Below are 23040 nucleotides of genomic sequence, written 5' to 3'. Positions count from 1 at the left end.
AGAAGGGATGAATGTGAAGGGATGAAGAGTGGGTGGAACGGATTAGAGATGGGTGGAAGGGAGTAGAGATGGGTGGAAGGGATGAGAGATGGATGGAAGGGAGGAGGGGTGGGTGGGTGGAACGGTTTAGAGATGGATGGAAGGGATTAGAGATGGGTGGAAGGGATGAGAGATAGATGGAAGGGATGGACGAGATGAGAGATGGGCGGAAGGAATGAGAGATTGATGGAAAAGGTGGGAGATGAGTGGATGGAAGAGATGACGCAAATGGATGGAAAAAAATCACTGTACGACAAGGATGCCTTTGGTGCCCTGTGGACCGCTTTCTAGCACAGAATGTGCACAGAGCGTGTCTGCAGAGCTGTAACTGGGGCAGTGCGTTCTTACACATCCAGCGAACGTGCCTTTCATGCAGCAGTAAACACTGCAAGAGCACAGTCAGGGAATATTTCCATGGCTGCACTTCAGTGATCACTTCACATGAGCAAGAGAAAGGAGCCTGTGAACAGGAGGCTGTACTGCACTACCTTGCACCACCTGTACCACGCCCTCTAGACACCCTTGGCAGCACAGGGAACTGCATCAGATCCCAACAATCTCTCAGGTTCTCCAGAGCGAGGGCTTCAGAACCAGCAAACGGTGTGCGACATCCTCTGGGTTTGAGCAGATTCTGCACTGAACTGTCCTAGAAGAAAGAGGTGTCCTGTCGGGCCAGCAGCTGGAAAACACCAGCAGGATTGGCAAAGAGTCAGTCACTGGTCCCACCACCACAATACACGGTATTTCTGACCCATTACCAGCCAATTTACTGCAGACATTCGAAGCATTATTAATAGATTTTTAAAGATGCTTATCGCAATCACTCACCTACATCAGACATCTACAGGCAGACACAGTGGAGTTAAAGACTTCGTAAGAATGTTAGGACCTATCATTTAATGGATCATCCATTGCTACCACTTCCCACGTCTCATCCCATTCAGTTTAATACTTAAAGTACCAGCCATGTTTAACATTTGTAGTTCGTGTCAGTGATGCATCCTCAGTCCCCAGTCTTGGAGTATAATGTGCAGCACGCGTTGTATCTGAACCAAGATTAGCATTAGACTATCGCCGGTCCATGGAAGGCAGGTCCTTAAGATTAGGGCGCTACGAAGATCTCATTGGACTTGAACAAGGATGTGTTGTGGTGCCTTTCCTTATTGTTACACAACTTATTGTTATTCACGTTTCTACGAGTCTGGATCTATGACCAATCCCAAACCCCAGACAGGGCGGGTTACAGGGCGGCCACCTATTGCGTCTCCAACAGTGAGGCACTACACTGGCCCTACACACAGCAAATCTAGCTACAAGAGAGGACTAGCAAAAGCCATTTTCCAGATGCTTGCTTTTGCCCTAGCCTGTATGTACTGTTCTTTGTTTTCTTGTTGGCTCACTAAGCTCTTACGAATAAATAAGTACAAAATAGAAATACAAATCCCCTTGAGAATCTATTTTCCATATTGCAGACTTCCACCTGATGAGTGTGGGCACAGCTCCTTAATTGAGAAGAGGACACTGAAAAGCATTACCTCTTTCCTTCAAAAGACATCCCCTTCCAACCAGAATGCATCACGAGTGTTGTACTAAGAGCTGAGTAGTTTCAATTCATTGTAACACACCTTACCAATGGACATTTAACACAAACGTAAGCTTAAACATTGATGTAAGCATGCTGATCTTGGCTACAAATGCAAGGCCAGCTACATTCACTTGAAGATGAAGAGCCTGTGCAGATGCTGACTCTGGGATCAAAAGAGATAGTTCCAAGAGAACTCTCAACAGTGTCTTGATTTCACAGTATGGGTACAAGGCTGGCGCCCGGGACTACACAGTGAACGCTGAGTACCCCTCATGTACAAGGGGCAACTATCTACTATAGAAATGGACAGAGTTCACAGTATGGGTACCCGGCTGGTCCCCGGACTACACAGTGAATGCTGAGTGCACCACGTGTACTAGGGGCCACTATCTACTATAGAAATGGACAGAGTTCACAGTATGGGTACCCGGCTGGTCCCCGGACTACACAGTGAATGCTGAGTTCACCACGTGTACTAGGGGCCACTATCTACTATAGAAATGGACAGAGTTCACAGTATGGGTACCAGGCCGGCGACCGCCAAGTGAACGCTCAGTGTCCAAGTGCCCCCAGTGTACTAGGGGCCACTATCTACTATAGAAACATCCATAGTTCACAGTGTGTGTACCAGGCTGGCGCCCGGGACTACACAGTGAACGCCGAGGGCCCCTTGTGTAATAGGGGCCACTATTTACTAAAGAAATGGCCAGAGTTCACAGCATGGGTTCCAGGCTGGTGCCCGCGACTACACAATTAATGCTCAGTGCCCAATTGCCCCTCGTGTACTAGGGGCCACTATCTACTATAGAAACAGCCATAGTTCAAAGTATGGGTACCAGGTTGGTTCCCCGGACAACACAGTGAACGCTGAGTGCCCCTCGTGTAATAGGAACCAGTATCTACTACAGACATGAACAGAGTTCACAGTATGGCTACCAGGCTGGTGCCCAGGCCTACACAGTGAACGCTTAGTGCCTGAGTGCCCCTCTTGTAATAGGGGCCGAAATCTACAATAGAAGTGTCAATAGTCCACAGTATAGGTACCAGGCTGGTGCCTGTGACCACACAGTGAACGCTGAGTGCCCGAGTGCCCCTTGTGTAATAGGGGCCACATATCTACTATAGAAATGCCCATACTTCACAGTATGGGTACCAGGCTGGAGCCCCTGACTACACAGTGAACGCTGAGTGCCCGAGTGAACTCATGTAATAGGACCCACTATCTACCATAGAAATGGCCATAGTTCACAGTATGGATACCAGGCTGGTGCCCCGGACTACACAGTCAATGCTGAGTGCCCAACTGCCCCTCATGTAATAGTGGTCACTGTCTACTATAGAAATGTCCATAGTTCACAGTATGGATACCAGGCTGGTACCCAGGACTACACAGTGAACGCTGTGTGCCCCTCGTGTAATGGGGATCACTATCTACAATATACATTTCCATAGTTCACAGCAGGGGTGGCTGGCAGGTACATATATTGGTGAGGCAGGCAAATGGGTGGTCGGTGGGTGTGTGCAAGCAGGCAGGGTGAGTGGCTATGAATTAAAAAAAAATAAAGTTGCTTACCTTGCTTTCTGCACGCCCGACGTCCTCCTCGCTCTTTTCTCTCGGCTCCAAGTGCTGCTGCTTCAGCCAATTCCATTAACTAATCCTGGCGCTACACTTATGTTGTAATCAGCATGCTTCAAGCCCCAGGATTGGATAGAGCGGGCTGGCTGGACCTTCCTTCAGGCCCTGGAGCTCTTTGCTTGGTCTGGAGGGCTGCAAAGTGAGCATGTCACTTTGGGCGGCACAAGACAGCCGGCCAAACTAGCATGCGTACTTTGGAGCGTCTATCCAGCCACGCTCCTCCAGTCCTTTATGCAGCCAATCAGCAGCAGAGAAGCACACACTACCATTTCTCCCATCTAGGGGCAGTCTGACGGGTGTGGCGTGCCACGTGAAAAATAAAATGGCAATGAAATAATTTAATTGCAATCTTATTTTTGACATTTAACGCGGCTGCAGCGGATGGGGGGATGCTCCCGGCCCTCATGCAGAAACCACCACTTGTTCACAGCATGGGTACCAGGCTAGTGCCGGGACTACACAGTGACCGCTCAGTGCCCAAGTGCTCTTCGTGTAATATGGGCCACTATCTACTGTAGAATGGCCAGAGTTCACAGTATGGGTACCAGGCTGGCTCCCGGGACTACACAATGAACGCTCAGTGCCCAAGTGCCCCTCGTGTACTAGCGGCCACTATTTACTGTAGAAATAGCCAGAGTTCACAGTATGGGTACCAGGCTGGTGCCGGGACTACACAGTGAACGCTCAGTGCCCAAGTGCTCTTCGTGTAACAAGGGCACTATCTACTGTAGAACGGCCAGAGTTCACAGTATGGGTACCAGGCTGGCTCCCGGGACTGCACAGTGAACGCTCAGTGCCCAAGTGCTCTTCGTGTAAAATGGGCCACTATCTACTGTACAATGGCCAGAGTTCACAGTATGGGTACCAGGCTGGCTCCCGGTACTGCACAGTGAACGCTCAGTGCCCAAGTGCTCTTCGTGTAAAATGGGCCACTATCTACTGTAGAATGGCCAGAGTTTACAGTATGGGTACCAGGCTGGTGCCGGGACTACACAGTGAACGCTCAGTGCCCAAGTGCTCTTCGTGTAAAATGGGCCACTATCTACTGTAGAATGGCCAGAGTTCACAGTATGGGTACCAGGCTGGCTCCCGGTACTGCACAGTGAACGCTCAGTGCCCAAGTGCTCTTCGTGTAAAATGGGCCACTATCTACTGTAGAATGGCCAGAGTTCACAGTATGGGTACCAGGCTGGCTCCCGGTACTGCACAGTGAACGCTCAGTGCCCAAGTGCTCTTCGTGTAAAATGGGCCACTATCTACTGTAGAATGGCCAGAGTTTACAGTATGGGTACCAGGCTGGCTCCCGGTACTGCACAGTGAACGCTCAGTGCCCAAGTGCTCTTCGTGTAAAATGGGCCACTATCTACTGTAGAATGGCCAGAGTTCACAGTATGGGTACCAGGCTAGAGCCGGGACTACACAGTGAACGCTCAGTGCCCAAGTGCCCCTCGTGTACTAGGGGCCACTATCTACTGTAGAATGGCCAGAGTTCACAGTATGGGTACCAGGCTAGAGCCGGGACTACACAGTGAACGCTCAGTGCCCAAGTGCCCCTCGTGTACTAGGGGCCACTATCTACTGTAGAACGGCCAGAGTTCACAGTATGGGTACCAGGCTGGTGCCGGGACTACACAATGAACGCTCAGTGCCCAAGTGCTCTTCGTGTACTAGCGGCCACTATCTACTGTAGAATGGCCAGAGTTCACAGTATGGGTACCAGGCTGGCTCCCGGGACTGCACAGTGAACGCTCAGTGCCCAAGTGCCCCTCGTGTACTAGGGGCCACTATCTACTGTAGAATGGCCAGAGTTCCCAGTATGGGTACCAGGCTGGCTCCCGGGACTTCACAGTGAACGCTCAGTGCCCAAGTGCTCTTCGTGTAAAATGGGCCACTATCTACTGTAGAATGGCCAGAGTTCACAGTATGGGTACCAGGCTAGAGCCGGGACTACACAGTGAACGCTCAGTGCCCAAGTGCCCCTCGTGTACTAGGGGCCACTATCTACTGTAGAATGGCCAGAGTTCACAGTATGGGTACCAGGCTGGCTCCCGGGACTGCACAGTGAACGCTCAGTGCCCAAGTGCCCCTCGTGTACTAGGGGCCACTATCTACTGTAGAATGGCCAGAGTTCACAGTATGGGTACCAGGCTGGCTCCCGGTACTGCACAGTGAACGCTCAGTGCCCAAGTGCTCTTCGTGTAAAATGGGCCACTATCTACTGTAGAATGGCCAGAGTTTACAGTATGGGTACCAGGCTGGCTCCCGGGACTGCACAGTGAACGCTCAGTGCCCAAGTGCCCCTCGTGTACTAGGGGCCACTATCTACTGTAGAATGGCCAGAGTTCACAGTATGGGTACCAGGCTGGTGCCGGGACTACACAGTGAACGCTCAGTGCCCAAGTGCCCCTCGTGTACTAGGGGCCACTATCTACTGTAGAACGGCCACAGTTCACAGTATGGGTACCAAGCTGGACTCGGGACTGCACAATGAACGCTCAGTGCCGAAGTGCCCCTCGTGTACTAGGGGCCACTATCTACTGTAGAACGGCCACAGTTCACAGTATGGGTACCAAGCTGGACTCGGGACTGCACAATGAACGCTCAGTGCCCAAGTGCCCCTCGTGTACTAGGGGCCACTATCTACTGTAGAACGGCCAGAGTTCACAGTATGGGTACCAGGCTGGCTCCCGGGACTGCACAGTGGACATTGACGCTTTACCTCTCCATTCACCGCTGTCACCAGTGCAGGTGCAAGTTTGGCCTTGCACCAGGAACAGTGCATTTTTTGAAGTATGGCACATGGTCTGGGTTGGCAAGCACATACGCCTTGGAGGTAAACTAGGGATCAAAGCTACTGACCTCACTAGGCCAGTTTTCAACATAATTGTTTTGCACCATTACTGGGCTGCTTCTAGAAAATAACTGAGCTGCATTTCGGGTAATTCCAGCTGGGAAACTGGTGGCTGTCACGTTTTGGGAAGTAGTGTATTATCAATAATAATGGCTAAAATGAGCTGATGCTATGGAACTAATAACCAGGCAAAAACCTGTATAGTGTGTATTGATTATCTATTGCTACAATCTATTATTACTTCCTCGTTTCAAATAAGGGGGTCATGAGCAGGTCTGAAAAGGTTGTCAGAGGATGCAGCGCTTACACACCGCCAACTACATAAATCTGTCCTGTTTTGGTTACAATGCTGGAATGGAAGTGTTGTACAATGCAGTCTAAGGTGCAGTACATTTTTCGACTATGTGCCTTGCAAGTTCCCGTGGATTTTAGGTTATTGGCGGTCTGGTTGGCTCCAATCTAAGGAGATACACGTACACCAACTCCAGTGATCCCAAGATGATGCAGAGAAAAGGCGATGCCCAAGAGAGTGCCCTCGATGCCGACCATACAGGGACACCCTGGCTGATGGTTTCTGACTGGTGACAGTAACTCAGCTGTATTCTAGGGGTGAGGCCTACCAACTCTCCCACCTAAGATCCCAAAAAACAAGTCATGGGGACTCCCTTTCCTCCCCACTCTAAGTGCAAACACCATATCAGTGTGTCTGAGTGCGCCCCGTGAAACAGTGTGTGGTATGTGGGTTGTGTCAGGGTGGTGGGGGTGGTAACAGTGATGCTGGCTGGGTTATGGTGGTTGTTGGTAGCGGTTGTGGTTGTTAAGTTGCGCCGTCGCAGCATCGGTGAGCGTGCTGGAGACTGGGAGGTCAGATTTGCTATTCTAAATCCAATATCTGAATATTTGGGGAAAGTGCTACTCTTCCCCAAATAATCCAGGAGGCAAGAACACTTGAAACCTGCCCAGCAACAGCAGGAGAGCACTTCTATGGATTTGCTTTCTCAGGTTTGGCTTCGACCTGGAATAGAATCCATACAAGCTGGCCAGCCTGATTGCTTGATACTAAAACGTTGAAAACTTCATTGAATCAGAGTGGCAGCGGGCTGCCGGCACACCTGCCACAAAGTGAGGACACGAGCTGCGGCTTCACGCTTGTGCTGTGATGAGATACATTGGACTGTATCTGCATGGACTCTTGGTCCTTCCCGGATATTTGGAACTGCATGCGACCCATTCACCCAAAGATGGGACCAAGTGTGAGTTCTGTCCAGAGTTCGCCTGCTCTGCCAACAAAGCCCCCAACCACTCATAGAGGTCAGGGTAAGGCCAAGGCAAAGTGCCCAGAGGTTTTCGTAAGACCCAGTGGAGAGCAGAGGCGCCACCTTTCCAAGTACGGGTAAGCTACCCTAGATGCAGTGGCTGCCTGGCCGGCATGGCTTTCAGCACACACAGCGGCAGTGACTGTGGGTCCACCTGCAGAGTAACTAGTACCAAATAGTCTCCTTGCAGCATCGTGTGACCCTGGGCCCATCACCAGGAAGAGTGCCTTTGAGCCACATGAGTGGTGCCACAGACCCACGGGGCTGTGTAGAAATCCAGCAGCCACCCAGACTCAGTATTCCTAGCTCGTGGGCTGGTCCACGGGGTTCATTTGTAAGCCTTTAGTCCAACCTTTCACCCACAAGAGGGAGCCTGTAAGGACCCCAAACCTTTGGCTCCATGTGATATTGCCTGAACCACAAGGATCCCTAGGGTTAGAGAGTGCCCAGCACCTCTAAAAAGACAGTCCAGGACTCCCTGTGCTCAAAGTCAGAATCTGTCTGTAAAGTGCAGAACGTTGCTCTGCACTCTGCACTCCAGTGCAGATTGTAAACCAAGCACTTGCCAGTTAATATTAGTCCCTAAGGTATTTCATTGATGGCTTGTGAATTATTGGTCTGGAGACTTGACAGTAGCACCATTCTTCATAAGGTGTTCATTCGTATCATTTCTTGCAAGCCTTAACGCTGGCTGCACATTTGTACGTACTCAGAGTGTAATTGTGTTACTGTGTACCTGGCTCAGCCTTCACTCTCCCTGCAGTGCTCTAGGTCTCTATCCTGGAGAGTCCAGGAGGCCTCCGAAGCCCAGGTTCCTGTTCAAGCTGGACGTACATCTCGGGCAGGAGCCGAAACGTGCAGTCGCCCCTTCGATACTACCAGGCGGTACAGCTTCAATGACTTTGTGATGGTCCAACCACTGCCTCTAAATACACACTTTTTCAATATTAACTGCTGAGGCAAACGTGCTTTAAATGCACTTTTTTATTGCAGCTTCTCTATGGCTGGTGTAGGGCATTAACTACACTCACAAGTGGTCGGGAACATTTGAGCAAATGGCTCATCTTTGAGGATAATCCTGGCTGCAGCCATGAACCTGGGGAAAAGCCAAAGGCCTGTGTGTAGCAGAAGTATCTGGTCTGGCAAGCTGGTCAGTGGCCAGGTCCTGAGTATCTGGGATGAGAGATCTGACGTGTCTCTGCACTTGTCTGCACCATCTCCTACGGATGCCCATCTGTTCATCGCGAGCGCTTGCGTAAGGCGGTTTTGTTCTGCGTTGCCTTGGGGACTTTGTGCTGATGATATCGCGTGCTGTGGCTCCTTCGCCATCTCCTTGTCTGCGCTACAATGCTGGCGGTCCCAGTAATGGCTGGAGTGCTCTTCGCCTTCGCCGAACTTGCGTCTGAACAACAAATTAGCATTAAAAAGCCACTCTGTGAAATGCAGCAGAAGCACTGGAGGTCATCACCGCCCTTTTCCCACAACGATGCAGACATACAGCTTTAAAAGCAGCCTTGAGAACCAGCCGGTCTGTATTAACAATGTGCTGTTTACCTCACAGCAAGCGATTCCCCGTCGTCCTTACGGGAAATGGATGTGATCTCTTAGTACACACTTCAAGTTTCTCACTACTTGGACGACTCACAATGACATCATTAGCGACATCACAGGGTTTGATGAACACACAAGAGAAGAGAATATTCCAGTGAAAGAGTAGAGTTCCCTTATAAAAATAAAAAAAATGACGACCCTGCCATTTTCATGAATTTTCGATCAATCTCTCTGCGGCCATTTGGTGGGAAGATAGTGGACAAACATGTCACCCAACTGAGTGGCGAATGAACACATCCATGACTTGTCTCTGTCAGGGTTTCGTACACTACACAGAGCCAAGTCTGCCTTTTTCGGCGTGGTGAATGACCTCTGAATGCTGATGGACAAGGCGGAATGTTCAGAACTGGTATTATTAGATCTCTCTGCAGCATTTGATACGGTGTCTCATTCTGCTCTTTGGACCAGGCTTCAGGAGAGGCATTGGAGGCAAGGCACTGGATTGGTGCAGATCTGATCTCAATGACAGGTCTCAGGTAGTGTTCTCTCCTCCATTTATGTTAGAATACAAGACTTTGAGCCGAGGAGTTCTCCTGGATCAGCACTTAGCCCCACGTTTTTTATATTTACATCTGCAGTCTGGTGAGATTCATAAAATCCTGCTTTGCATGAACTACGCAGATGATACAATGCTCATCATCACCCTGGACGGGCAGGTTCTAAACTTTGAAACCATTCCATCTCTGTATGGCAGCGGTGTCAGAATGGCTGCATATCAATTTGCTTAAATTTAACTCAGACAAGACAGAGATGTTGTGCTCTTGTGTCTCAGACTTGTTGCCGCTGGATTTGTGGCCCAGCATTTGGTTGACCTCACCAAATAAGATGGTTAAAAATGTGACGATCTTCCTGGAAAGAGAACTTTTCTTCACAGGCCAGATAAAGCATGTTGCGACAACTTGCTCCCTCCTATTAAAGCTGCCCAGGAAGATCTTACCCTTTCTTCCAAAGGCTGTCCATCGGGTGGGGATTCAGGGGACCATACTTAGTAGCCTGGACTACTGTAACTCTTTTTTTCTGGGGCTGGATAGGGGTCTCCTAAAATGTGTCTAAAAGTGGCCTACATCACTACATTTGTTCCAGGTCCAAGTTCTTGCCCTAGAAAGGGAGTGTTCCATAGAGTACTCAAAGAGCTGCTGGGTAACCAGTGCTGGTGTCTGCCTGGCAGCCAGTCTCCCAGAGATGAGGGGACATCGCCTGTATCCTGTCCTTTCTGCAGGAGGAGCTAAGGGTCTGCCTGAAGTTCCAGCCTGCCTGCTCAGATAGCAAGAGTGTGTGTCTTTTCCTGCAGCAAGAGAGACTTCCAGAACAGGCCCAGGATGGTCCTGACATAAGCAGCACCCAGGGAAAGTTGAGTATCACCGAGAGGGAAGCCATGAGTGTCTGGTGCTATGAAGAGCTCCCCCAGTCCATACCACTGTGTTGCCCAGCAATCCGCCATGAGTTCCAGAGACTAAGGATGCTGCTGCAACATCAGGCAGTGAAGCCACGTTGCTGCCGAATCTGGAAGCCCTTAGAGGCCCAGAGGCTGCAACACCCGAAAACACACAGGCACAAATGACTTCACCTGGAGGCCGCATCTGTGAAGTCCTAGCACTGGTCTGTAACCTGCCAGGAAGGCTGCCCCTGCCAAAGACAAGCAATGCCAGCAGGCCGCCCCTGTGCTGTCGTTGCAGCCTCTGCAGAAGAGGTGCACCCGCCTCAAGCCAGGAGTGCGAGCCACGTCTGCTGTACCACTAGGACTGAGCAGTCATCAGCGGGTCACTGCAGGGCTTAGTCGGCCCCAGAGACCAGAGAGCGACACCACAGTCTGTTGCGCAGGCTTGGGACTTTTGCCAAGTAAACACAAGAGCTAAAAGACACTTATCTGAGCCGCGCAGTTGACCAGTGAGAGTGCCTGTGTGGACCTGCTGCATTGGCCACAGAATCAGTCACAGGGATCGAACATCAGACTGATCGTGGTGGGCTAGGCATGTTTTATTAAAAACCATAGGGGCTGATGATTTTTAACAATAATGTGGTGTCGTGCAAGACCTTAACGAATAACCAGCAATTTAGCAAGGCTTCGAAATACTCTTAATGCTCCCACACTGATGAGCAGCCAAACCCCCTAGAGACCTGGTCCCAGCCCTGATGAAGACCCACAGAATGATGGCGATGGGGAAACATGAACTGAGCATCCAGGGAGGCAAACAAGCTTCAAGGACCAGAATACATCTGAATCGCAAACGCCTGCGGTGACCCCCTGCTAGATATACGCACTCCCGGACCCTCAAAAACAGGAGGCGCCTAAGACTGCAGGCCAACCACAAAACGTACCTTATCATAAGCTGGTAATTACATGGCTCGTCCTTCTTTTTAATCTCTATTCTATACACAATACTGTGAGCATAGTTTGGTGTCGAAGAACTTCAGCAAAGTTAAATATTCTATATGGCTTACTTGAAAAAACATTGAGAAATGTGCTAATCTGTGCTGGTAGGAAAGGGTTCAATGCATTATTACTACTAGATTGTAACTTTCAACCTAGAAATCCCCCCCACACAAAATACAGTTATGTCCTATAATCAGCCAATACAAAGTGGTAGGGGCTGCAATGAGAACTAAGGGGACATCAATCCAACGGATCCCTGACATTTGCTGTGGCTTACTCTACAGCCTATAGCAAATGGAGAATATCCATAGTCCTTAAAAGGCGGAAGGAATACCCGACCAATCAGCGCACAACACAACATAATATAACATCGGAGAAACTCTCACAGCACGAAAGGGGCTTGTCGCTAAAGATTGTAAATGAATACTCGTGTGATTAAAGATGTGAAATGAATTATACTAAAACCAACTGCCTACGTTTGGATAGAGAAGAGGGTATGCGTTGAGACTGGTATAGATGTACGTGGCTGTGGGGGTCTGACTACACTGTCGGGGTGCTCTGTGCTACCTCTCGCTAGCTTCGGCTCGGTAAGGATTGAAGATTCAGGGTCCTCTTAAATGATATCCTATGAATAATGGACAACAAGCATTAACAAAGCCAGTAGGCCTGGCTCCCATGGGTCAATGCATGTAAACATAAGAATTCACACATGCGGTTTACCTATGTTCCATCCACCAAGACGCTTTGTCACATTAAAGGCTGCTCTACCAACTTTGCCAAAGCTGGGGAAAATGAGTAAAAATTATTGTTTTTTGTATACAGCTCACTAAGGAGACAAAGAATGGGTTGTGACGAACAGTGTGATGACTGAGTGTACTTTTCAGATATAAAATATTCCCTCAAGCATTCCAATGGAAGCACTTCTAGGAAGGTGAAATGATACACCAAACAGCCAATAGCATTAGGTGAGAGAGTGTTAGTCTTCGGGGTATATACAAAGCCCGTTCTATGTACATTTTTGAAGAATCTGCAACAAAGCTAGCAATCCACACCTAAAAACACCAAAAGGAAATATTTGAAATGATAAGGCCAACATTCAGCTAGTTTCAATATGTAAATAGGTCCGAGAATAGGGCAGCATGGCATACGAAACAAAAATATGTGATCTGCCGTCTTGGGCATGAGTGTCAGTGATATAAGAAGTGAGCTAGCCTGTGGAATAAAATGGAGAAAGAAGCTGGTAATGAAGCAGTGACAACACAATAAAAGGGAAAGAACGAAGCCCCTTCAAAACAAATACCACCAAAAATATATTTTTGCTTAAAAACGGTCATGTGTTTCCTAAACGTAATGAACATTGAAATGAAACAATTTGAATTTTCATACAGAGTTCGGATAGGTAGGACACTATAGGACAGTATTTTGCTCTGAGGCAGATGTTATCATCACTTAAGTGTGGAAGGACTGCAGGCATTCCCTCAACTCTTGGCCAGACAGGCACATCAGGGTGCCCCTGTGGGTGAAGAGGGGCCTTCAGTGAGACAGTGCCAGGCCTCGCCCTCTCCCTCAAGCTTTATTTATTTATTTATTTATGCGATTTTTAAAGCGCTGCAATTACCCATAGGTGTCTCGGCGCTTTCAGTGTAGACACAGGCTGGCCTAGCAGCCAGGATCTAGTGTCCATCCCTTTCTATCGCCTGAGTCGCGCCAGTGTTTAATAAAAGCCATCACTCTGAGATCTGTGGCTAGTGATGCAGAAACACGATTTCCTTTGGCCTCGTGGACATTAGTCACTGGCAGACAGCAGCACGGGCGAGGATGCATACGACTCTTGGATACAGCATGGAGCCACGAGCCAAAGCTCTGAGTGGCAACAGAGCATGGTGGGTGCCCCTGTACAAGGCTGGAGTGAGGTACAAGACAAAGGTGCAAGTAGACGGGGAGAGGTAGGACATGAACTGAGAGGCACACGCTGCTGTCACTCCTGCAGTCCCACAGCAGCAGGCCTCTGAGAGTTATACTCAGAAACTAATAAAACCCTGTGTCACCTGTACCTAGGCTGCTGATTCAAAGGGCTGTAGAAGAGGTTGCTGTCACCTCGGTTAATGGGACAAAAGTTCTGGGCCTTGGAAGAATAAAAGGCCTCACTTGGATTCAGATTTTTGACCTGCAGAAGTCACCAGCAAACACTTAACTCGCTGAGCTATGTTGCCTTCCAGAAGGATCCTGATCTACTTAGCGTGGTTTTGGGATTGTGAAGGGCATGTTAAAATCATTTTCAGGCGAGGGGGCGGGGGGGGGGGGTGGAGGGCCCCTACAGGGCTCTTCTTGGTCGCCTATCCACTATCATACTCCCATCCTCCTGCTCAGCGTCGTCACTTCGCGTTGGAACCTCCACCTGGCTTGCGGTAAGCTAACCATCAAAGAAATACAATCTATTCAATTGCAGAGGGTAGGCCTTCTGTTATGTACTTAGTGATATGGACATGATACAAATTATTTAATACTATGTTCCGCATGCGTTATCTTTAGTTGGGTGTCGTTGAACCAGTCCACAATCTCCCCCACTCCCTTCCACCCATTTTCATATTAAGATAATGTAGGAAGAGGCAGAACCTAGGTGCAGGCCTCGAGTAGCCTTCCCTTCCCCGCTTGTAAAATAATATTAATTATCAAAAACAGAAGTCCCAGAGAACTTGTCCTTGTGAACTTTGTGATGGTCTGGCAGGTCTCCAAAATCACATTATCACTTGGACCGTCCCGTGATTCAGGCCTCAAGGGAATTTGCCGAGGTCTAGTAATGGTCTGTTCCAGTTTGAGTCACAAACCAACCAGGTGGCCATCAGAGCGCTGAAGAGGAGAAGGGGCAGCAGTTGGAGTAAAGCAAGAGGGGTAAATCACAGGTCTTTGAAGTCCTTGGGGATTCAAGCTTTCAAGATGGAATTTATTTGGAATACAGCCACCATATTGCAAGACAAATTGAACAAGTATGTAATATAAAAGTGCAACCAGGCATTTTAGGGATAAGTCCTGGTAGATGAAGGACCCTTTTATGAGAGCTTGCAAGACTTTACACCTGAGCGTGGAAGTCAGGTCTGCATTTTCAAGGTGGAACATCTCTCTTGAGTCGTCAAGGCTTCGCCAACATAAAATCCTAATAGGTAAAGAGGACTTTCTAAACTTTTGGTTAATCATGTGTGTGAATAGCATGATTGACTTTGTTCATGCCCTTCACTCTGTGCATCTCCCAAGGCACATGAAAGCAATTGAAAAACAGCTTTATCACTTTACTAAAATACTAGTTAAATACATAAATAAATGGTGGTCAGGATACTTCAGGTAAGAGATTTATATAATTCAAGATGCACACACAAGTCAGGATTCTATTTAGAAGAGAAGTCCGCCCTATCACTGGATAGCACTTTACAGCATAGCGTAGTTAGCTACAACAGTCTAAAGAGGATGGCCGGCCTCATAGTTATGTGTATTGCTGGGTAGAAGTCTCCGCCATGCAGGATCTTTATGAGATTGGAGAGGAGTAGATTTGAATAAGATCACATCACTGAAGCATTTGCGAAAATGAAGATATTTTAGACCGCTCCTGAAATGCAGGAATGATGGTTCTTACCCCAGTGAGAGTGAAAGAGACTGCCAGACCTGAGAGGCATTCCCTAAGAATTGTTGCAAGGTCTCCTGAAGCCCAGACTTTCCAGGAAAAGGTCCTCATTGTTATTAAACAGCCTGGTGGCGCCAGAGAATGCGGGTTTGTCTGATCAGAGCACTGGGGAACTGTGGCCGGTTTTCGGGGCGGAGGGCATGTGTGTTGAGTGTCTGTGTGTGTTTGTCCAAGCTACGTCGTGGGGTCATGTGATGAAGTTGGAGACTGGATGGTGCTCATATGTACCCTACTCTAGGTAGAAAAACCACAGGTTGACACGACTCTTGTCAGTCATCAATTCTTTGTAGTCATCCCATTCTGGGTTGCTCTGATGCCACACTACTAGAGTCCCATCACCCAGAAGTATCCCTAAGGGTAACATTCCCTCATAGTTATACAGTGTTTGCTGAAGCCTCCCCTGCAAGAAGCACCGAGCCTTGCCCTTTCAGGGTGGATTTATAACGCGGGGGAATGTGATGTCACAGTAGATTTACAGGCTGTAGAGATATGTATTCAGGGAACATTTATAGTGGTTGGGCTTGCGACTTCAGGTAGGTTTACAGGGTGTGGGCATGTGTATTCAGGAGAGGTTTACAGGGTGTGGGCATGTGTATTCAGGAGAGGTTTACAGGGTGTGGGCATGTGTATTCAGGAGAGGTTTACAGGGTGTGGACATGTGTATTCAGGAGAGGTTTACAGGGTGTGGGCATGTGTATTCAGGAGAGGTTTACAGGGTGTGGACATGTGTATTCAGGAGAGGTTTACAGGGTGTGGGCATGTGTATTCAGGAGAGGTTTACAGGGTGTGGACATGTGTATTCAGGAGAGGTTTACAGGGTGTGGGCATGTGTATTCAGGAGAGGTTTACAGGGTGTGGACATGTGTATTCAGGAGAGATTTACAGTGTCTACATGTGTCCTCAGGGTAGATTTACAGTGTCTGGGCAGGTGTCTTCAAAGTAGATTTACAGTATTTGGGCTTGTGCCTTTAGGGTAGATTCACAGTGCATGGGCGTATTTTATGGGTAGATTGTCTGGGTGTGGACATGTGTATTCAGAGTAGATTTACAACGCGTGGCCATGTGCATGCAGTGGGAGTGGACATGCGTATCCATGGTAGATTACAGGGTGTGGACATGTGTATTCATTGTAGATTTTTAATATGTGGAGGTGTGTCGTCTGGGTAGACTGACATTTTTATACAGAGCAAATTTACAGTGTGGCCGTGTCTTCGGAGTATATTGACATGCTGTGGACATGTGTCTTCAGGGTATATTTACAATGTATGCATATGTGTCCGTAGGGTAAATTTAAAATGTCTGAACATGTGCCTTCAGGGTAGATTTACAGGGTGTGTACATGTGTAGTCTGTAGATTTATAGGTCGTGGAAATGTGTCTTCAGGGTAGATTTACAGTGTGTGTACATATTTTCAGGGTAGATTTACAGGGTATAGACCTATTTTCAGGGTAGATTTACAGGGTATAGACATATATTCAGGGTAGATTTTCAGTGTGCCTACATGTGTCTTCGGGTTAGATCGTCGGGGTGTAGCAATGTGTGTTTGGGATAGATTTACAGGCTGTAGAAATGTGTATTCATGATGGATTTACAGTGTGAGGACTAGTGTCGTCAAGGGAGGTTTACAGGGTGTGGAAATGTGTCTTCAGGGTAGATTCATACAGTACAGGTGTGTCTTAGGGGTAGATTTACAGGGTGTGTACACGTGTAGTCTGTAGATTTAAAGGTCGTGGAAATGTGTCTTCAGGGTAAATTCATACATTACAGGTGTGTCTTAGGGGTAGATTTACAGGATGTGCACGTCTAGTCTGTAGATGTATAGGTCGTGGAAATGTGTCTTCCGGGTAGATTTACAGTGTGCAGACGTTTGTATTCATGGTAGATTTACAGTGTCTGCATATGTGTCTTCAGGGAAGATTTACAGACTGTGGACATGTGTAGTCAGGGTAGATTTACAGGGTATAGACATATATTCAGGGTAGATTTACAGGTTATAGACATATTTTCAGGGTAGATTTACAGGGTATAGACATATATTCAGGGTAGATTTACAGTGTGCCTACATGTGTCTTCGGGTTAGATCGTCGGGGTGTAGCAATGTGTGTTTGGGATAGATTTACAGGCTGTAGAAATGTGTCTTCATGGTGGATTCACAGTGTGAGGACTAGTGTCGTCAAGGGAGGTTTACAGGGTGTGGAAATGTGTCTTCAGGGTAGATTCATACAGTACAGGTGTGTCTTAGGGGTAGATTTACACGGTGTGCACGTGTAGTCTGTAGATGTATAGGTCGTGGAAATGTGTCTTCAGGGTAGATTTACAGTGTGCAGACACACGTTTGCATTCATGGTAGATTTACAGTGTCTGCATATGTGTCTTCAGGGAAGATTTACAGACTGTGGACATGTGTAGTCAGGGTAGATTTACAGGTTGTGGGACTGTGTTTTCAGGGCAGATTTACAACGTGTGGATGTGTTTTCAGGGTAGATTTACTTTTCAGGGTAGTTGTACAGGGTGTTGAAAGGTGACATTATGATAAATTTACAACGTGTGGGTATGTGTCTTTACAGTAAATTTAACGGTGTGGAAATGTGTCTTGCGTGTAGTTTTGCACGGTGTGGACACTCATTCATAGAATATGAATTGTGTGTGGACAAGAGCATTTAAAAGTATATTTGCAGAGGGTGGAAATGTGCAGAGTAGCTCTACGGTGCGTGGGATATGCATTGGGGCAGATTTACAGTGAATATAAAGTGCTTTCATGGCATATTTACAGCGTTTGGACATGTATGTAGGCAAGATTTATTTTGTGTATTCAGCTGCAAATTTACAGTATGTGGACACTTGAAGTCAAAGCAGTTTTACGACTTGCAGACGTACATTAGCAGTTGATTTCCAATGCCTTAAGGGAATATTCAGAGTCTGAAAATCTGAAACAGATATAATTTACATTGCATGAGAGATTGTAAAGAAAGGCAACATTCCTTGGCACGCCTATTTGCAGGAAACAATTCGGTGCATGGAGGCACAAGATTTATGGGAAAGCAATATTCCAGTTAAATAGCTTTGGAAGGTCCTGAGGAAACAGGCAAAACTAATATCAAGAGAAGAAGATAGATGCGAACTTCATAAGCTGGCCAGGCAGAAGTAGTAGAACACCTACACAATTTTTTTACTTGACCAGGTTAAGTCAACCCCTTCCCTCTGCCGCAAAAAGACAATTGGTACGACTTTGGCTTGGCCGCATAGTCTCACGGCATGTCATTTTGGTCACTTAAATGGCAGTATGGATCAGAAGTGCCGCCGGCGTAGTATGGCCCTGGAGACCCTAGTCAATATGGCTTGCATTTACAGGAATATGCGGGCCCAAAGGGCGGACTGGATCCTTCAAGCGTTCCGCAAGCAAGGTATACGTCTCTGTTCTAAGGCTATAGAAATGTGTTCAAAGGGTGACTTGTGCCAGTTAACGTCCAGATTTTTAAATAACAGCAGATCAAACGATGTCGCTGTTTCTATTGATTGAACTGGTCCCCGTGGTCCCATAAAGGCAAGGCTGACAGTATAAGAAAGGGTGTTTTGCTCCTTTCATCAAATCTCGTCACAAATGCACTCTGCCTTTAGCTCGGTTGCTGATCCCCGAGGACATTTGAAGTTTCCAAGCTTGTTTCTTTAGATATATTGCTGCTAATTGGTTTTAACTGGTGCGACTTAGTTTGCATAAAGATTCCTTTAACTGGCAATTTCTATACATCAGAATCCCTATTGTTAATCCTGTTGATTTATTTTCTCTTCCTTCAATGTAACTATGATGAGGATGCATTTCTAACATGATATTTAGGACTATTCGACATTCTTTACTGGGCCCTGTTTGGTTATATTGCATGTGTAATATGGCCATTACGCATTGCTTGTCGGTGTATAATCGTCCCACCATATCTTTAATCGTCTTCCTTAGCCTATGAGGTAGATTTACGTGGGAACTTCCACGGGTCAACTGTATCTAGGCTTTTTAGTGTAAGCTAAGTTATCTATAGCACCTGATCATTTTTAATGTAAGATGTAATGATTTTGATTAATCATATAATAAACTTGATCTGTCTACACTGCATGGGTATGTGGGTTTATTGTGTGCATTTGTAGCTATACAGCAGGTTTCTCCAGCAAGTAGCTCTCCAGCTACCTGTAAGTAGCTCTCCTGTGTGCAGGCCACTATACTAAATGAGAAGCTTTTGCTTGGGTGAATTAACATATGTATACCACAATTGGAAAGGATTATTCGAGATGAGATAGCTGATGTTTGGAGAAATATGGTTGAACTTCCAAAGTATAGTTAAAGAAGAAATGTCAGTGGTAAATCATGTGGCGCGGGGGAGGCATTACTCATTAAAACCTTAGTGCCAGGGGCACTGCAGCCAGAGCTGGTATGTGTTACCCATGTAGGGGCATTCCAAGTGGATAAGACCTCTTTTGCATGACTGGTGGCCACCCTGCCCGAAGCCCTGATGTGAGCACTGGTGACAGTCTTACATGGGGGGCCACTAATGTAATCTCGTCTGATGCGGTCACTGTTCAACGTGGATAATATCAGAAGCCCGGCAGGATTTTCATTGCCCATCAGTAGCTCTTATTACAGAAAAGGTTGGAGACTCCTGCTACACACAAACTGATACTCTGTGTGGACGTCTATGTAGAGGTCGATGTATATCTTTGGACATATGTATCTAGTTACATTTACAGTGTTTGAGCCCGTATATGAATTGCAGGGGCTTTCCAAGTGCGGACATGTATAGCCCTGATTTGTTTTCAGTGTGTGGACTTGTGTATCCATAGGTAGATTTACAATTTGTGGAGGTGTGTGGCAGCTTACGAAGCAGTAACAATTGGGCTCATGCAGCGCCTACTCACTGCTTGGTTCCGTTAGCGTCCCGCATGCGTCTCTGTGGGCCTTGGGTAGTGCCTTGCGATGGAGGCTCTGCCGCTCAAAATCATAGATCCAGGGCTGTGCTAAGGCATTGCAGCAGTGAAGTGAAAAAGTGCACGCAACGCGTGCGGAATACGCCAAGTGACAGGCTGCCTGAGGTGACCGGCAACATGACATGGGCAGTAGCTGGCCACGAAAGCTCATGATATGTTACAATAGTTTAATCCTGATCTCGAGGTAAAGGAAAGAGCTGTGCCAGGGTCCAGGAAAGTGTCAGTCATGCGTTGAAATGTGGCATGTGGCATGCAGTCGCAGTAGGGTTTTCATTACTGGTAAGTAAAGGGCGGCTTGCAGTGCTTGGTACGGACCCCTAGACTTGGTGGCTCATTTATTATGAACTGTTCCCATGCTGTGCTCGTCACACAGCTGTTAACACTGGCTCATCTTTGAGAGCGCCCATTCATACCATTGGCTCTTAAGGTCCTGCTGTACATCATTGTGTGGCCTTTCTCTGGACGATCCCAGTTTATAAGAACTGTTGGCAGTAATCGCTGAGGAATATACAAAAGTGATGGGCAGAATGCTTGAATTCATTGCAGCCACTGGTACCTATTTTGGGCAACGTCCCCGTCTGTCACTTTTTTACCCACCATGCCGCTTTAAACCGGAACCACTAATATGCAAATCAGTCATGGTCCTGCTGTGATATGAACAGTCCGCCACAGACTGCCAGATCAGTTCCCATCTGAAACGGAGTACTAGCAACCACAGACAGATTTCAGCCCGAGTCCTTCTCAGTCTTCCTCCAAGAACCCATAGGTCCTCGCATTTGAAGGAACTTCACTGGCTTCCTAATAAAAATAAGATCTTTTTTAAATCCTTGGTCCTTGTTGACAAAGTCCTGCACGAGGCTGGAGCTGGCTATCTGAGAGAGAAGATGTGGGACTATGTCCCTCCCAGAAATCTACGGTACTCCTTCGACCGACTGGCTAGAGTTCCAAGAAAATGCCGGGCTAGAACCCATGGCAGGACCTTTTCCTATCATGGACCTGTTGCCTGGAACGAAATTCCGCTAGAGCTACGTACCACAAGTGAGCAATCAATCTTTAAGAAACAAATTGAAACATGGCTTTTTGAACAAGCATAATGGACGATCTGTGCTTTGTGAGCAATCTCTAATCCAGCGCCGGGACACTCCTGGGAGTAACTGTGCGCTTTATAAATCTCATATCTTCATCATCATCATATTTGGGACTCTTCACTAGGTTGTAGCTGGAGTCCTAAAGGACCTGGCTTGGCCGTGAGGGCTTGACTGTTCCCACGTGAACAGGACCAAAGCAGATTTGATGGTGGCATGGTGGGCATAACGTGCTGAGTGGCTGAGATGAATTCAAGCATTGCATCCTCCCACTGGCAATAAGCAGTGCATCATTTAGCGGAGGACTCAGCCTAGGCAGCTTCTGTAGACCAGCACCTAGAGGAGAGAGAAGGGGAGAGACGGCATCACCCACAGCAGCAGAGGTCATATTATTCAATGTACTATGGTAGTGCTGCATGGGCACTCAAATTCTCTAATGCCCCATACTCACCCAGTAGAACCACTTCAAGTGAACGTTCTGTGCAAGAGATTTGAAAGAAAGTGATCGTTCACCTTCAGTGTCCCTGACTAGATTTAACGTTGGGGAAGAGACACGCCCGACCAAGGCAGTGAGTTTAAAGACACTGAAGTTGCGACAACAGCAAATATTATCGGCACACCGACAATATGACACTCATTACGAGTAGCACGATAATTTGTGACCCTGTGCAACATGTATTTGCATAGGGATCGCAACTATAAGTGGTGTGATTCTTATTGCTACCTGAAGGGTACAATAAAATGTTCATCCCCGTTACATTTTGGCAGGTCAAACCAGGTGGAATTTACTGGGATATGCAGATTTTGGTGCGGTAGTTCAAAAATCCATGTAATGTGCCACTCCACGGGCAAAATGTATTGTAGGCGATAATCATCACACTCGATAAATTCCTAACTCCTCAGCATCAGCTCTGTTGGATGCCATAATTATTGCATACAAAACCAGGCAACTTATAATGAAGGCTGAGTCTTTTGTTACAGCCTTTGATGAAATTATATGACAATTCGGCACTCCATGTAGTCATTCGCTGTGCTTGGTTGGAACAAATCACAGCTTCTTGCAGGCTTTGGTAGATCTCAAATCCAAAACAGGATATCCATCTGTAATGATCCAGGTAAGAGTGTTGGACAGAGAATGTTCACTGGACCCTGCAGCACGAGCACCTCTTAATAGTACTTACATAGTTGTGCGATGACCATCCGTAAGGTGTTAAAGAGGAGACGTGGCCAAGGATCTACTGGAAATCCACAAGAGAAGGAAACATTGTGATCAACCAAAGCCTCCTGTTAGGCCAGGGGAGAAAAGAATACTAATGTGCATCTGAGTAAAGCCTGGAGCAATCAAGCGGCAATTTCAGGTAGAAATGGTAATGTTGGGATGGGAAGTCTCCTGCATGTCTCTAGAGTGCTTCCCCTGCCTTATGCTAATCTCCAGGCAAGTCACTCAAAAGCTACTGTATGGTTTCTAGATCCCTACCTCAGTGAGCATGACAACCATACATGTCCACTGAGGGTCTCTCTGTTTACATGGATTGAGACCCTAGAGCTTGGCTCTGAGGTCAAGGGGGCATGCCTAGTGCACCCCTATTGTTCAGAGAGTGGCTACTGCCCTCTCTATTAAGGCTGTGGTAGACTGACAATAGTGGCAGCAATAATTCTATAGTCAGGAGGGGTGAGTCACTAGCCACCCTCCTGATCAATTCTGTGAAGTCTATCCCTTGCCTGGGGTCCTGTTGCCTTTGTCTACCTGACGTGTGTTTGAGAGCCAGTGGGTGTACTGGGAAAGTATGGTGAGTTGAGCCATTGTGTGGAATGCAAGCTGTTCTGCTGGACATCCCAACTCCCCCGGGCCCCTCCCCATTTCCGTGAAGAGGCCTGGTGGGCTGCGGTGGACAC

General features: G+C 47.5%; 2 protein-coding genes across 2 annotated transcripts in view; one reads left to right on the top strand and one right to left on the bottom strand.

The window, feature by feature from the left end:
* RSPH14 (radial spoke head 14 homolog) overlaps window positions 1-23040 on the bottom strand; it is a 530513-nt gene that overhangs the window by 255547 nt on the left and 251926 nt on the right. The gene's annotated exons all lie outside the window — the stretch shown is intronic.
* GNAZ (G protein subunit alpha z) overlaps window positions 1-23040 on the top strand; it is a 291338-nt gene that overhangs the window by 114977 nt on the left and 153321 nt on the right. The gene's annotated exons all lie outside the window — the stretch shown is intronic.

Source organism: Triturus cristatus, chromosome 11 (genome assembly GCF_964204655.1).
Source record: "Triturus cristatus chromosome 11, aTriCri1.1, whole genome shotgun sequence".
NCBI classification, from domain to species: Eukaryota; Metazoa; Chordata; class Amphibia; order Caudata; family Salamandridae; genus Triturus; species Triturus cristatus.
This window is presented reverse-complemented; position numbering and strand designations above follow the sequence as displayed.